This window comes from Hibiscus syriacus, unplaced genomic scaffold, assembly GCF_006381635.1.
Source record: "Hibiscus syriacus cultivar Baekdansim isolate YM2019G1 unplaced genomic scaffold, ASM638163v2 tig00116989_pilon, whole genome shotgun sequence".
Lineage (NCBI taxonomy): Eukaryota > Viridiplantae > Streptophyta > Magnoliopsida > Malvales > Malvaceae > Hibiscus > Hibiscus syriacus.
In genome coordinates this window covers 3731843-3747144 of record NW_024063508.1, presented here as the reverse complement: position 1 = coordinate 3747144, position 15302 = coordinate 3731843, and the positions used below count along the sequence as shown (strand labels likewise).

General features: G+C 32.8%; 1 pseudogene; it reads right to left on the bottom strand.

The window, feature by feature from the left end:
- Positions 1 to 464: 464 nt before the first annotated feature.
- Positions 465 to 1087, bottom strand: LOC120193230 (annotated as a pseudogene).
- Positions 1088 to 15302: the final 14215 nt, after the last annotated feature.

Sequence of the window (15302 nt, the reverse complement as noted above, 5' to 3'; positions counted from 1 at the left end):
GATTTTCTGTGTATTTTTCAAAATATAAATTTAGAAAGCATCACTAAAAGCTTTCTAGTTTATATGATAATAAGAGATCCCTAGCAGAAATTATTAAAAAAAATTATAATAAATAGATAGATGGGGCTAAAAGAGATTTGAGGCATAAGGGCAGCTGCTGGATGGGTCTCAACAGGAAGAATTTTATTTTCTTAATTAGGGTGATAGGAATAGTGCATGGGAAAATTGATCGGATTTCTCAGCGACTTTATGAACACTTTGGGATTGCCTAGGCGTTTGGACTACGCAGAGGAGCGTGAGGCATGCATGGTGAATTGGAAAGACGCCATGCAGTCTCAACATCTTCATCAAGTCATCAGAAAATCCGGCCGACTTCCCCTGAACTATTTATTTTACTCTAACTCCGAAAATAATCTAAATGGGAAAATTCCATATACTTTTTATATCAACATGCAAATATCAGAACTAAAAAGGTCAGCCCATGATAAAGCAAAAGCAACATTGTTGTAATCCTATGAAGATTTGGATGAGAGTTTAAATGTTAAACCCGAGCCATCCAATTTCTTTTGAATAAGCTTCACCATACGTTCAACCATGGAAGGTGTGAGATAGTTGCTCCAATCTCCCACTTTCCCTTTCCTAAAATACGCTTTGTGCGGAGCCACAGAAATGTGTGAGCCATTCTTGTTAACTTCCAATCCCTTCAACTTGTCAAAGCTACAAATCTTCAAGACTTCTTCAACCCCTTGTTTCTCTTCATCATTCGTGAAAGAAACCCCAAAGAACATGGCCAAGTGCTTCAACTGACAACATATGTCCTCCGTAAGATCTTCATATTTCAGAAACAATATCTTGTTGGGGTTTTCTTGGCTTACCTTCCAGTACCCCAATACGTGATAAAAAAGGGACCACACACAGTGATTCCATAGCAGAACTTGTCAAAAGCTTCATCAAGTGATAGTAACACTTCCCTTCCATATCGAATCATGTCATTGAAATGCCAAGAAGAAGTGAACATATCCATGTAATTTCTACATAAGTAAACGATCTTATAGTGAGAATCTGATGTGATCCTAACAAGCCCCATCATTTCGTATATACTTCTCATACCTTGGACATTTGCCATGAAGGATTCTAAGGGAGTTTCTTCCTTCTTTACTTTACTTTATATCCTTTATGCATCCTATTGTTTCAAACCTTTGCATTCATATCATATTATATACTTAGAATATCATGTCATCCATATCATACACATATATGCCATGATTGCATTTCATTTCTTAGGATATTATTATTATATGTTTTCATTCATCATTTATGAATATCATATTCATCATTACCTAGCTCATTATATGCATAGTCTTCATTGCATTTAATAAGTGTTCTGATCATTAAAATATGCATTGCATTTAAGCTTCTAGTTCATTTAGGGAAGTAGTTCATTTATTAATTTAGTTCATTTAGTAAGCTACTTCATTCATGCACCTTAGTTTATTCAATAAAGTTAGTTCATTAATTAAACTAGTTCTTTCATATAACTAGTTTAGTAATCTAACTAACCTTTTAATTGTTTTCATGCATTTTTCATTTGAAGTTTGAATAAAGTCTATGTGTGTGTTTAGGTGCTTGAGACGTGTTGATAGATTCAAGCCAAGGAGAGACTTTTCATCTTCTACCAAGATACAATCTACTGAAGATCATATTAACTCAGCCATTCAAGACAATTCAAGGTTGATTTCTCTCCATTTTTCAAGGGCTATTTGTATTCCACCAATAACAATGCATTCAAGTCTTCTTAATTCACCTATTCAAGGTTGAATTTATCATCTTTGGAGGCTATTCACGTTCTGGTATGAGGACAAGCAATTACAAGCATTCAAAGCTTGTATTCATGACCATTATTATTACATTTTGAAGGATTTTCTTGTGCTGCAAGAAGACATTCAATGAAGGTTGAATTATTTCAATTATTTTTATGCTCGTTCGATCAACCGAAAATGTGCCAAGAGGGGGTGAATTGGCTTTTTGAAATTTAGGGAGTAAGGAGTATAAAGGTAGGAAAATTTGCACAATGATTTATAGTGGTTCAACTTCCTCAATAAAGTCTAAATCCACTACCTAAGCTCCTCACTTAGGATTTTCCAACAAATCCACTAATTTGTTCTTTCTTTTTCAAGGATCAAGAGTAACTTTTACAACTCCCTAGTTTTTCACTTGGATAAACTAGAACCAAAACCCCTTTACAAAGGATAAGAAATGTGTAAACAAGAAGACCTCTCTATGTTGGAGTTTACAAATATTTAGCTCACAAAAAAAACCTAAGGATATACAATTGAGCTTAAAAAACAAATATTTACAAGAGAAAGAAAATTAGGATTGAAAAACTTTTCTCATGTGTTTGAATTCTTGGATAGGTGTTGGTAACCTTCTTCAAGTGTCTAGAATTTGTTTTTATATGTTCGAATGAGTTACTATTCGTTTCTAGCCGTTGGGATGTTTCGGAGCCGTTGGAGATAAAAATAGCTGTTACATGCAACTTTTAATACACAAGGGATCGATCCTTTTTCAAATGTTTCGACCGTTATACCAAAGGGATCAATCCTTTTTGGGAAGGGATCGATCCTTTTCCTCGAGGGATCGATCTTTTTGTCAAGTGATTGATCCCAAACTCACTGTTGTCCAAAGGGTCGATTCTTTTTCAAGGGGATTGATCCTCTGGTCAAAGGGATCGATCCTTTTGCTAAGGGATCGATCCTTTGAGCCAAAGAAACTTGGAAGCATGACTTTAAAGTGCGAAAATGATCGAGTATGTTTTGAAAAGGTTTGACTAAATTTGAAAAACATTTAAAAACATATTATTAACTTTTATTTGGACTTTGAATTATTTTTGAATACTTTGAATAAATTTAATTTAGTCCAAAAACATTTTTCCCTTATTTGTTATATCAAAATATAAGTTCTACAATCTCCTCTCTTTTGATATAACAAAACCTTTGAAAAATGGTTTTTGGAAAAACTCCCACTTAATAAAACATTTAATGAAAAAGTGAAACATTTTGGAAATATTAAAGCTCCCTCTTTTTCATTCTTTAAATATAATTTTTCAAACCTATACTTCTCTCCGTTTTTGTTATATAAAAAATAATTCAAACTTTAAGGTACAAAATAACAATGAAGAGTAAGTAGTAATTTCAACATTAAAATCATTTGAAAAATCAAAAGCTCTCCCTCAACAAATGCATTCCAAACAAAAAAATTGACTTTAAAAGTTTGAAACCTAAAAGACATTGAATTTCAACAAAGATATCCAAAAATGTTATGCACATGAAATTCAATATACCCAAGTCTAATATACTTTATGCAATACCAATTGTTGTATTAAGTGCATGTGCATAAAGATATCAAAAAATGTTATGCATTTAAAAAATTGATATCAATTGTTAGAGAGATATCATTTGCAATAAATCACATGGATAAACATTTAAATTAAGGTCAACAATTAAAATTGTAAAAAACAAAGCATTAAAACCAATTTTGACCAAAATTCATTATGATGAACATACATTTATGAAAAATCATTAAAACTTTAGAAAATGTTCATCACAACAATTTTTTAATCATACATGAGATAGAAAACATAAAATCATTTAAAATGAAAACTCATGTATGCTTAAACCAAATGAGCAACGAATTATGGAAGATAATCAAAATAAGCTTAGAGGTTACCCATTCCATATCAAGTGTGCCTAGAGCATTTGAATATCTTCACTTTCATCACCATTGCTCCCACAAACCTACAAGAGACATTTAATTGGATTTTGGTATCCAAATTTCTTTGGATCCTTGGACGTTAGTTTCAATGCCCCTTGTTCCCTTTGGAACCCATTCTTGTTTAATTTTAAAATGTTTTCCTTTCTTTAAAGGACAAGTATGTTCCAAATGACCATGAAAATGACAATGTGAGCATTTTTCCATTTTTAAACATAATGAATTTTTTTTTAGAAATTAATTCTTTTTCTTTTGTTAAGTTTTCAAGCTTAACTTTCAAATCAAAATTTTCTTTTTTTAAGTCATTGATTTTGATTTTTGAAAGCTCTAAATCATTTTTCAAAGTTTAATTTTTTTTTTCAAAATCAACTTTTACTTTCAAAATAAATCATTTTCAACTTTAAATTTTAAAATTAATTTCTTATATTTAGAATTCATGGTCTCAAATTCTAATACAACTCATCATATGCATCTTGTAACTCTTTAAATGAATAAGAATTTAAATCATAGGAGTTAGAAGTTACCTTTGAATTTTCTTCGATGGCCATTAAGCACAGATTGACTACTTCATTATTATCGGAGTTTTCATTACTCCAAGCCACCACAAATGCCTTCTTTTTGCTTGACCCCTCACTCTTTAGGAGAGAACATTCATACTTGACATGTCCCTTCCTTTGACACTCAAAGCATATCGGGGGACATTTCTTCTTGCTAGATTCATGTTTCTTGTTTTTTTTGGTGTTTACAAATGATAAAAAATGTGTAAATTCTTATTCATTTAAAGAGTTACAAGATTTAGCTCAGAAAAACAAAACCAAAACATATAAAATTGAGCTAAAAATTATTTATAAGAGATAAAATTAGGATTGAAAAACTTTTCTCGTGTGTTTGAATGTTTGGATAGGTTTCGATAACCTTCTTTAAGTGTCTTGAACTTGTTTTTATATGTTGGAATGAGTTACTAGCCGTTTCAAGCAGTTGAGATATTTTGGAGCCATTTGGGATCAAAATAGTCATTACCTATAACCTTTAAGGCACAAGTGATCGACCCTTTTTCAAATATTTCGACCGTTATACCAAAGAGATCGGTCATTTTCCTCGAGGGATCGATCCTTTTGTTAAGAGATCGATCCCAAACTCACATCCAAGGGATCGATCCTTTGGTCAAAGAGATTGATCTTTTGAGCCAGAGTAGATTGGAGACATGACTTTAAAGTGCGAAAATGATTGACTATGTTTTGAAAAGGTTTGACTAAGTTTGAAAAACATTTAAAAACATATTTTTAACTTTTATTTGGACTTTGAATAATTTTTAAAGACTTTGAATAAATTCAATTTATTCCAAAAACATTTTTCCCTTATTTGTTATATCAAAATATAAGTTATATAGTTATTAATACAATTAAGTGTATAAATCAACATACATTAAGGATATACACTCTAAATTGGATGGAAAAAGAATAACTACCATTCAAAGTCTCCATTTAAATCAATTCATCACATAATCAAGAAAAATAAGGCAACCCAAGAGTTTTCTTTCCTTTTGGACAAAAATGAGGCTGGATACATTCATAATTCAACCAAAATTCATTCAATTTCAATCAATATGGCCGACCATGAAGAGAGAAGAAATGACAAAACGTTCAAGTGAATTCAAGTGCATTTATATAATTCTTTTAATGTTTTTTGTAAACCTTTTCATATGCTGCATATTCTCATTAAAAATAGGCACCTTAGAATCCTTTTTAAACACAATTTGATTTATGAAAAATACACTGAGAGTTTGTTTTCATTCCAGTTCCTTTGATAAAACTATATCGGCTTCAAGACAATTTTGTAGTCTTCATCCATTCTACTTGCAAATAGCATTGGTTCCTAGTTTCTTTAACTAGTGGGTCATGTTCCATACCCTACCATTTCGATTCCATCTTTTTATATTGTTGATTCTTAGCTCCAAATAGCTATCAAGTCACAATCCGCTTTAATCTTACAATACTTACCATGACAACACCACTTGATGCGACAATACCACTGCCACGACAACTCCATTCATACTCCACCATCTACTTTCATTATCATTAAAACACAAAAACCATCACTCTTCCATCACCTTCAAATAACTTCCTCAATCTTTTTATTCCATCATTTCAATTATTATTACATATCATTTCCTTCTTATGCTTATATTTATGTCATTTTAGAGTTTATGCTATCACTACGGGTTTTCTACTAGAATCACGATCGGGAAACTACGTATATGACTCGAGACATCAAACTAGGATCATATCATTTGGTATCAGAGTGTGTCAGTTCAGTAAAAGTGTGATTTTCTCTCTCAAGCTTAGTTTAAAAAAATTGAAAAAAAAATAAAAAAAAGAAAAGCTTAAAGAGGGAGGGAGCCATCTTTTCATTTAAAAAAAGACTCATATTCATTTTATCGATTCTTTAGATATTTTTTCCTTGAATTTCCTATTTTTACAGTTCTTTTATTTTTGTAGTCATTTCATTCTTTACTCACTTTTCTTACCAAGCCACTTTGTTTCAACCAAATACCACAAGAAGCCTTGTAAGCCTTGAGGGAGTTTCATAAGAACTTTGAAGGAAAGCAAGAGTGGAAAAAGGCAATAGTGTGCATTAAGGGTAAAAGCTATCTCGAGTGAACCATGAATGGAGTGAATTTTTCCTTAGAGTGTTTGGTGAGGTTTTTGCTGGAGAGGATTTATATTTCTTTTGTTTTACTAACTATGTCTCGCCATTCTAGAGGCATTTTTTGTATATTAGAAAAAAGAGACAGTAAAAATTACGTTGTTATTTACAAACACAAACAATGGTTCGTGAGTTGTCAAGGTTATGGAGGGAATAATTGAGAATCATTTGAAGATAAAAGAATGTTGCGAAGAACTATTTAGGTTCAATATCTAAATCAAGTCAAATTCCAAGAAGCGATGACATAGTTTCTCAATCAAGGAAGTACATGTTAAAAGAGAAGACTACTCTAACCAATTGCAACCTACATCTAGATTTTAGATGTTATCATTGCTTGGGAAAAGGAAACACACCTAGTCAATGTCCTAATCGAAGTCTTACAAAGCCTATAGGAATTCATAAAGTTGTCACAAATCATAAACCAAGAGACGATGAGAGCAAAGTTTCCACCGATATAGATTCGAGAAACGAGATCTCTTTGGAGACATGTAAGTTCAAAATTTCTTTACTTTGCACCACTGATGTTGAAATTCTTCCTAGTGCAAGAAAAGGTGGAAATGATTTTACAGCTGAGGCGAAGGAAATGCCCTAGCAATTCATAAAGCCATTACCGAAACTAGCAAAGGAAATATGCCCTGAAAATTTGCAAAGGCATTGCCGAAACCAGCAAGGGGAATACCTTGGTAATTCATAAAGCCATTGCTAAACCAATAAAGAAAATACCCCAACAATACCAAACCATTCCTGTGACATCCAATGTTTTAAGTGTTTGGGGCAAGGACATATTGCAAGCCAATTTCCAAACCAAAACGCCATGTTTCTTCGAGATGATTGAGAAGTCAAGACAGATCAAGAAGAAAATAAGTGAAAAAATGAGTGTGAGAGAGAAAAAAATAAGAAAAAATAAGAAAAGAGGGAACATAAGTGAAAATATCATTGAAGAAATTATGAGAGAGTTTCAAAAAAGGCAAAGAGGAGGAAAAGAAAATCAACATCTTTGTGAGGGAAAAAAAGATACAAAAAGAGGATGACAGTGGGACGAAAAAATGTGACGGAGAAAATGATAAAGAAATTTTGTCTTACACTAACCATTTTTTTCTTTCTATTCTTGATTTTTCGTTAATAAAGGATATTGAAAAAGCCTCAAGGGATGTTCAAATATCATTACCAATAATTAGGATATTCAACCTGCACCATATCTTTTCTATGATTCGAAGATGGATACAATGATGTTCAAGCAACAACCACTAATTAGAATTATCAAACATCATCCATGGCTTGCTATTCCCATACACTTTGATATAAGTTTCTCATTTTCTAACTTTTATTTATTTTGCAGCAAATTGATTGGTGTACATGGTGTTATTCTATCAAACTATGATGGCAAGTTCCTTTTTCATTTTGGAGTTGATAGATACATCAGATTCGATCAATACAAAACTATGAAATGAGCATTGACCATCTACTCAAGGGCTATCATTTGGAAGGGTACAAAGTTTAAACAAGTTGACATTACCTACCTATTCGAGGGAGATCAAGAGTTAAAAAATTTCCCTAACCATCATGGTGATTCAAACAATGAGGGTGCATGGAAAAGTTGGTTTGTGAAGGGACACATCTCTACCATTCAAAAGACACGTGTTGGTTCAAATGAGAAAAATTCCCAAGAGTTGTGTCTTTCCATCAAAGGATGTAAAGTTATCAAGGAGTCGAACATTTCAAATAAAGATATTCAAAGGAACATTACCTTTGGAGGGCCAAAAGATGTGTCACTTAAATTTCCAAGTGATATTACAAGTTCATTTCCAAACACGAAGATAATCCAACCATATCAATTTTTTGATGAACCAATGGAGTTTTCCAAGAAGAACATCAGGCATCAACCACCATCCATGAACATTGTTGGGCTTTTTCTCATTATCTCTTTAAGTTTGTTTTTCTTCTCTACTATCTAGTTGTGATTGTAGATATCAAAAGAAGACATGATTTTGAGAAAGAACTACACCGAAAGATATGAGAAAACAAATAGAATGTTCGAACACTTGAAGCCACAAAGTTTATTAAGTCATATAACAATGCCTTGACTTTAGAGCATTGTTGGAAGATGTTTTGGAAAGAAGAAGAATGAAAGATCATGCATAACCCACCAATGGTTGTTCAAATCAAAGAAATGGAATGATGTCTTTCTATTCAATCAAAGGTCATCATTCGAAAAGATACATAATAAATAAGAGATGAGATTCCACAAAGGGTTGTGTTTGTGAAAGGTTTCAAATATTGTGAGAACAACATCCTTAAATGTTGCAAGAAAATCAACTTTAATTCAAGAGATCAACATGGAAGCAAAGTTAAAAAATGAGAAGACTTTGACCCCGGAGATTGGTTTTGGTGCAATAAGAGAGTGAATGAGTTCCCTGGCCAAAGGAAATCAAAATTGTTTCTGTTCGTTGCAAGCTTCAATTTGGGGACAAATCACCTTAAGGAGGGAGGGAATGATGTGATCCTAACAAGCCCCATTATTTCTGATATACTTCTCATTACCTTGGACATTTGTCATGAAGGATTCTAAGAGAGTTTCTTCATTCTTTACTTTACTTTATATCCTTTATGCATCCTATTGGTTCAAACTTTTACATTCATATCATATTATATACTTAGAATATCATGTCATCCATATCATACACATATATTCCATGATTGCGTTTTATTTCTTAGGATATTATTATATGTTTCCATCATCATTTATGAATACCATATTCATCATTACCTAGCTCATTATATGCATAACATTCATTGTATTTAATAAGTGTGCTAATATTTAAAACATGCATTGCATTTAAGATTCTAGTTCATTTAGGGAAGTAGTTTATTTATGAATTTAGTTCATTTAGTAAGCTACTTCATTCATGAACCTTAGTTTATTTAATAAAGTTAGTTCATTAATTAAACTAGTTCATTAATCTAACTAACCTTTTAATTGTTTTCATGCATATTTCATTTAAAGTTTGAATAAAGTCTATGTGTGTTTAGGTGCATGGGACGTGTGGATAGATTCAAGCCAATGAGAGACCTTTCATCTTCCACCAAGAGACAAGCCATTGAAGATCATCTTAACACACCTATTCAAGACAATTCAAGGCTGATTTCTCTTCATTTTTCAAGGGCTATTTGTATTCCACCAATAACAATGCATTAAAGTCTTCTTAATTCAAACATTGTAAAATTATCATCTTTGGAGACCATTCACGTTCTGCCATGAGGACAAGCAATTACAAGCATTCAAAGCTTGTATTCGTGGACATTATTATCACATTTTGAAGGCTTTTCATGTGATGCAAAAAGACATGCAATGAAGGCTGAATTATTTCACTTATTAATACAATTAAGTGATATAAAGCAACATATAATAAGAAGAGACACTCTAAAGTGGACGAAAAGAGCATAACTACCATTCAAAGCCTTCATTTACATCAACTCATCATACAATAAAATAAAGCAAGGCAGCCCAAGAGTCCCATTTCCTTTGGGATGAAAATGAGGCTAGATACATTAATAATTCATCCCAAATTCATTCAATTTTAGAAACATTGTAAGGGTATAAATCAGAAACGTTAAATGTAGCACCTACATTGAATTCACCAGTAAGTCCAACTTGTAAGCGTTATCGTTCACTTTATCCAACACTTGAAATAGGCCACCACCTCGTGGTAATAACTTAGCGTTGTTGGGCTAGAAAACATTCCTTTTGGAAATGAACCCAAACCCAATCTCCAACATTGAAGGTAACTCGCTTACGACCTTCATTTTCTTGCTTCTCGTACTACTGAGTCCTTCGCTCTAGATTCTCCTTAACCTGTTGATGCAACTTTTTCACATAGTTTCCTTAGACTTTCCGTCCCTATTCATAACTTGTTCTTGAGGTAATGGAAACAAATCAATAGGAGTTAAAGGCCATAAACAATCTCAAATGGTGAAAATTTAGTAGCAAAATGAACATAATCGTTATACGCAAACTCAACATGAAACAAATAATCTTCTCATATCTTAATGTTCTTTTTAATGATGGAACACAATAAAGTAGATAAAACATGATTTACAACCCCAATTTGTCCATCAGTTTGAGGATGAAAAGTAGTGAAAAACATTAGTTTCGTCCCCAATTTGCACCAAAGAGTCCGCCAGAAATGGCTCAAAAACTTAACATCCCTGTCATAAATAATAGACCTAGGAATTCCATGTAAACGAACAATCTCTTTGAAAAACAAGTTGGCCACATTAGTAGCATCATTAGTCTTATGACACGTAATGAAATGTGCCATCTTTGAAAACCTGTCAAGAACAACAAAGATATTATCTCTGCCTGTCCTAGTTCTAGGCAACCCAACACAAAATCAATCAAGATATCCAGCCAAGGAGAATCAAGAATGGGTAAAGGAAAATACATACTGTGTGGTAGAACCTTCGATTTTACTTTCTTACATGTCACACAACGTTCACATATTCTTTCAAAATCACTGCGTATCTTAGGCCAGAATAGATGCTCCTTCAGAATGTACAACGTCTTGGTGACTCCGTAATTTCCCATAAGTCCACATTCATGTGCTTCTCGGTTAAGGACTTCTCGAATTGAACCTTGAGGAATGCAAATTCTTCATTCTTTGAAAAGATAACCATTATTTCGATAAAACTTCTGACTTGCACCTTTTTCACATGGCATATATATTTCTTTAAAATCAGGGTTAATGGCATATAAATCTTTAATATAAGCAAAACCAATCAAATAAGAGTCCAAATAATTCAGAAGTACATACCTGTAGGATAAGGCATCCACTACAACATTGTCTTTACCATTTTTATATCGAATGACATAAGGAAAAGACTCTAAAAATTCAACCCACTTAGTATGCCTTTTATTCAACTTATGCTGACATGTAATGTGTTTCAAAGCCTCATGATCAGTATGAATGAAAAATTCTTTCAGTAAAAGATAGTGTTTCCACGTCTCAAGTGCTCGAACTAATGCATACATGTTCTTATCATAAACTGGATAGTTTAAGGTATCATCACTGAACTTCTCACTGAAATATGCAATATGTCACTTTTCCTGTGACAAGACTGCTCCAATATACCTGAAGCATCACACTCAATATCGAACATTTTATCAAAATTAAGAAAGGCTAACACTAGTACCTTAGTCAAATAATCCTTTATTTTTAGATAGGCTTCTTCATATTCATTACCCCAATTGAAGATAAAATTCTTCTTTATAATTGCGGTTAAGGGTGTGATAATGGAACTGAGGTTAGGCAAGAACCAATGATAAAAACTAGCTAAACCATGAAAAAATCTAACCTGACTTATCAACATAGGTCAAGGCCATTCCTGAATTAACTTCACTTTTTCAGGATCGACTTCTACATGCTGGAACTAACAATGAAACCAAGAAAGGTAAGCTTGTCAGTACAAAATACACATTTCTGTAAATTTTCAAACAACCTTTCTTTTCTCAATGTGCCAAGAACATTTCTCAAATGTTCCTCATGTTCCTGCAACGACTTGTTGTAGATAAGAATGTCATCAAATTACACAACACAATATTTTCCAATATAGGTAGGAAAATATGATTCATTAGCCACATGAACGTACTAGGTTCATTAGTTAAACCAAAAGGTATCACTAACCATTCATACAAACCCAATTTTGTTTTGAAGGTTGTGTTCCATTCATCGCCTTCTCACATTCGAATATGATGATACTTACTCTTTAAATCTATTATGAAAAAGATACTCCCACCACATAATTCATCAAGCATATCATCAAGGTGAGGAACAAGATGTCGATACTTGATAGTAATATGATTCATAGCTCAAAAAGCGACACACATTCTCCACGTTCCATCCTTCTTTGGCACCAACATCACTGGTACAACACACAGACTCAAGCTCTCTCGAATGTAACCCTTCTCCATCAACTCAGTGATTTGCTTATGAATTTCTTTCATTTCTTCAGGATTACTTCGATATGCTATCCTATTTGGAATAGTATCTTCTGGAATAAAGTCAATATGATGCTTAATACCCCAAATAAGTGGCAATCTACTCGGTGTCTCATCTGGAAATACATCCTCATTTTCACGCATCGACATTGTCTTTCGGTTAGGACATTGGCTTACAACATGCCCTCTGCCAAGGCATTTGAAGCATTGGATGTCTCTTGTACGTTCTGGATGCATATGTTTCTTTTCACATCCAACTTTAACAACAGAAGGCTTCGGACTACTTGATTATGTTCTTTTCTTAATCTTAAGCGGTGCTTGCTTCCTAGCATTGTTAGGAGCGAATAATGGATTAGAGAAAACTTTAGAATGAGTATTACCTTGGTAAGAAGATTTTCTACATTGTTGCCATTCTATTTTGATCGCCATAAGCACCATGCCATCCAACTCAACATAATGCTGCAACTCAACAACGTTAGCAATTTTAAAATTCAAACTTACAAGAAAACATGCCATATTTGTTTCTCTATCTTCCTCAATATTTTCTTGCATCATGGCAATTTCCATCTCCTTGAAGTAATCTTCAACACTTCAATTACCTTGTTTCAAGTTTTGTAATTTCTAAAATAAATCATGATGATAATGAGATGGAACAAACTATTTTTCTCATGACTCACTTCATTTCTGCCAACGAGTTCACTGGACCCTCACCGTTCTTCGTCTACTGATCAACAACTGATCCCACCAAAGGAGAGCGTAATCAAAAAACTTTATTTTTGCCAAATGAACCTTCTTTTGTTCTGAGTAATTATAACACTAAAAACACTCTCAACTTTACTCTCTTAAGCCAGATATACATCATGATCTGTTCGTCCCTAAAAAGATGGAATTACAACTTTTTATTAGCCAAATTATAATCAAATACACATCCTTGTCTCTGATTCAGTCTCGGATGACCAACCACCAAACTCATTACAAAGAAATGCTTACAACGAGCCTTTCACCGAAACAATCAAATATATTGCATTTTTTGTTGAATCAAAGCATTTCAATGTTGAAAAACACAAGATCATTGCACTTTTCTTCATATTTTATCTTCGTAGAATCATAAACTTTTTTTTTTATTTTCGAATATTGATTTCTTTAATTTTTGATTTTTTTACTTTTAAAGATGAATTTCTTACTTGGTTCAAACCTTTTCTCTTATTACCACATGATATGAGGCAACCTGTTGAATGAGGACCTCTTCGATTGTAATGGATCTAGAACGAAGTAAGCAATTCCATTGCAGAAAACTTATTAAAACTAATGATGATGTTGTTGGTTGTATGGTTAAGGTTAAGGACGAAGATGGTTTATAAAGGATGAAGAAAAGAATAATCAGATTGCTAGAAATTTTAGAATAATGAAATATGAATGCTTGGTGAAGATGACAATGGTAAAAAGAAAAAAAATATGAAAGTTTGGATAATAAACAAAGAACAAGGAAGAACCTATACTAAAAAGTATAAATACGAACCTTATACGTTCAATGTTCAAAGGATTGGACCCGTTAGATAGCAATCTAAGAACCCGAAGTATCACAAATTTGACACAACAAGAACATAATTTTTTTTTCATAAAATGTCTAACCTTTGTACTTACAAAATTACAAAAATATATAGAGAAAGAAAGGATATGGATGGCTATCATTTGTGGCTACAAAATAATTAAGTTTGAATTTAAAACTCAAATTAAAAACCACCATATAACTTCCTTGTGTTGCCGCCCATTTGTGTGGTTGAAGTTGCATGATTTTAACACATTTTGCATGTGTTAAATAAGTAGATAAGGAGGTTATAACCGGCCATGCATGGAGGGAACAATTGAAAATTCAAACAATTACACGTGTTCTTTTAGTTTGAATTCAAATATGCTTATTTTTGAATTTCCACACATGTGCACAATATCATACATGTTGTGCACTTTTGGATAGGTATACAATGCCCCATATGTTGCTCACATGCTTGTAGGACACTCTCCCACACGTAGGACACCTTTGAGTTGATTCTAGACTTGTTAGCTGGAATTGAGCTAGTGGAGTTGAACGGATCTAAGGTGAGCTGAATTCAACTAGTTGAAAGTGTAGTGAGTTGAGTTGAGCTGAGATGAGATGCTACATTCCTTTAAGATTCAACTGAGCAACAATTATGTTCTTAAGTTGTTGTCGTTTACTGTTCCTATATGGAAAACATAATGACATCCATCAAAATATGGTAAACTTATTGTAAACTTACTAATAAGCGGAAAATGCTATGCAAACACACTTATGAGCTATAAAACTTATTAAAAACATACAATAATTAATATATAAAGCACATACTTGTATACCTAATGAAACTAATGCAAATGCATATAATTACTTAGTATAACTATGGTGACGTTACATATCAGTATATAGCACATTAAAAAGCTTATTTCTAAGGCATAAACATTATGGAATAATTCAGAAACTTATAAACACTTAAGAGAAAGAACTTCCCTGAAATGCTTTGCCTTAGAACGTGTGATAGGTCCTGTTTGTAAGACCTCCAGATCAGCTTCCTTTGCTGGCATAGATGTGCTCACATCATGTATCGATATGCAAGGGTGAGTATCGATACGCAAGGGTGAGTATCGATACCCTCGTCTAATTTTGGGCAAGAAAACCAAGAGTATTTAAGGGGCAATAGGGGTTGCCAGGGACTCTAATTACTCTTAAATAAGACTTTAAATGGAACAATAATATTGTTTAATTACATTTATAAACACTATCAATTAGGGTGACATAAAACTAACCTTGATTGTTGCTTGA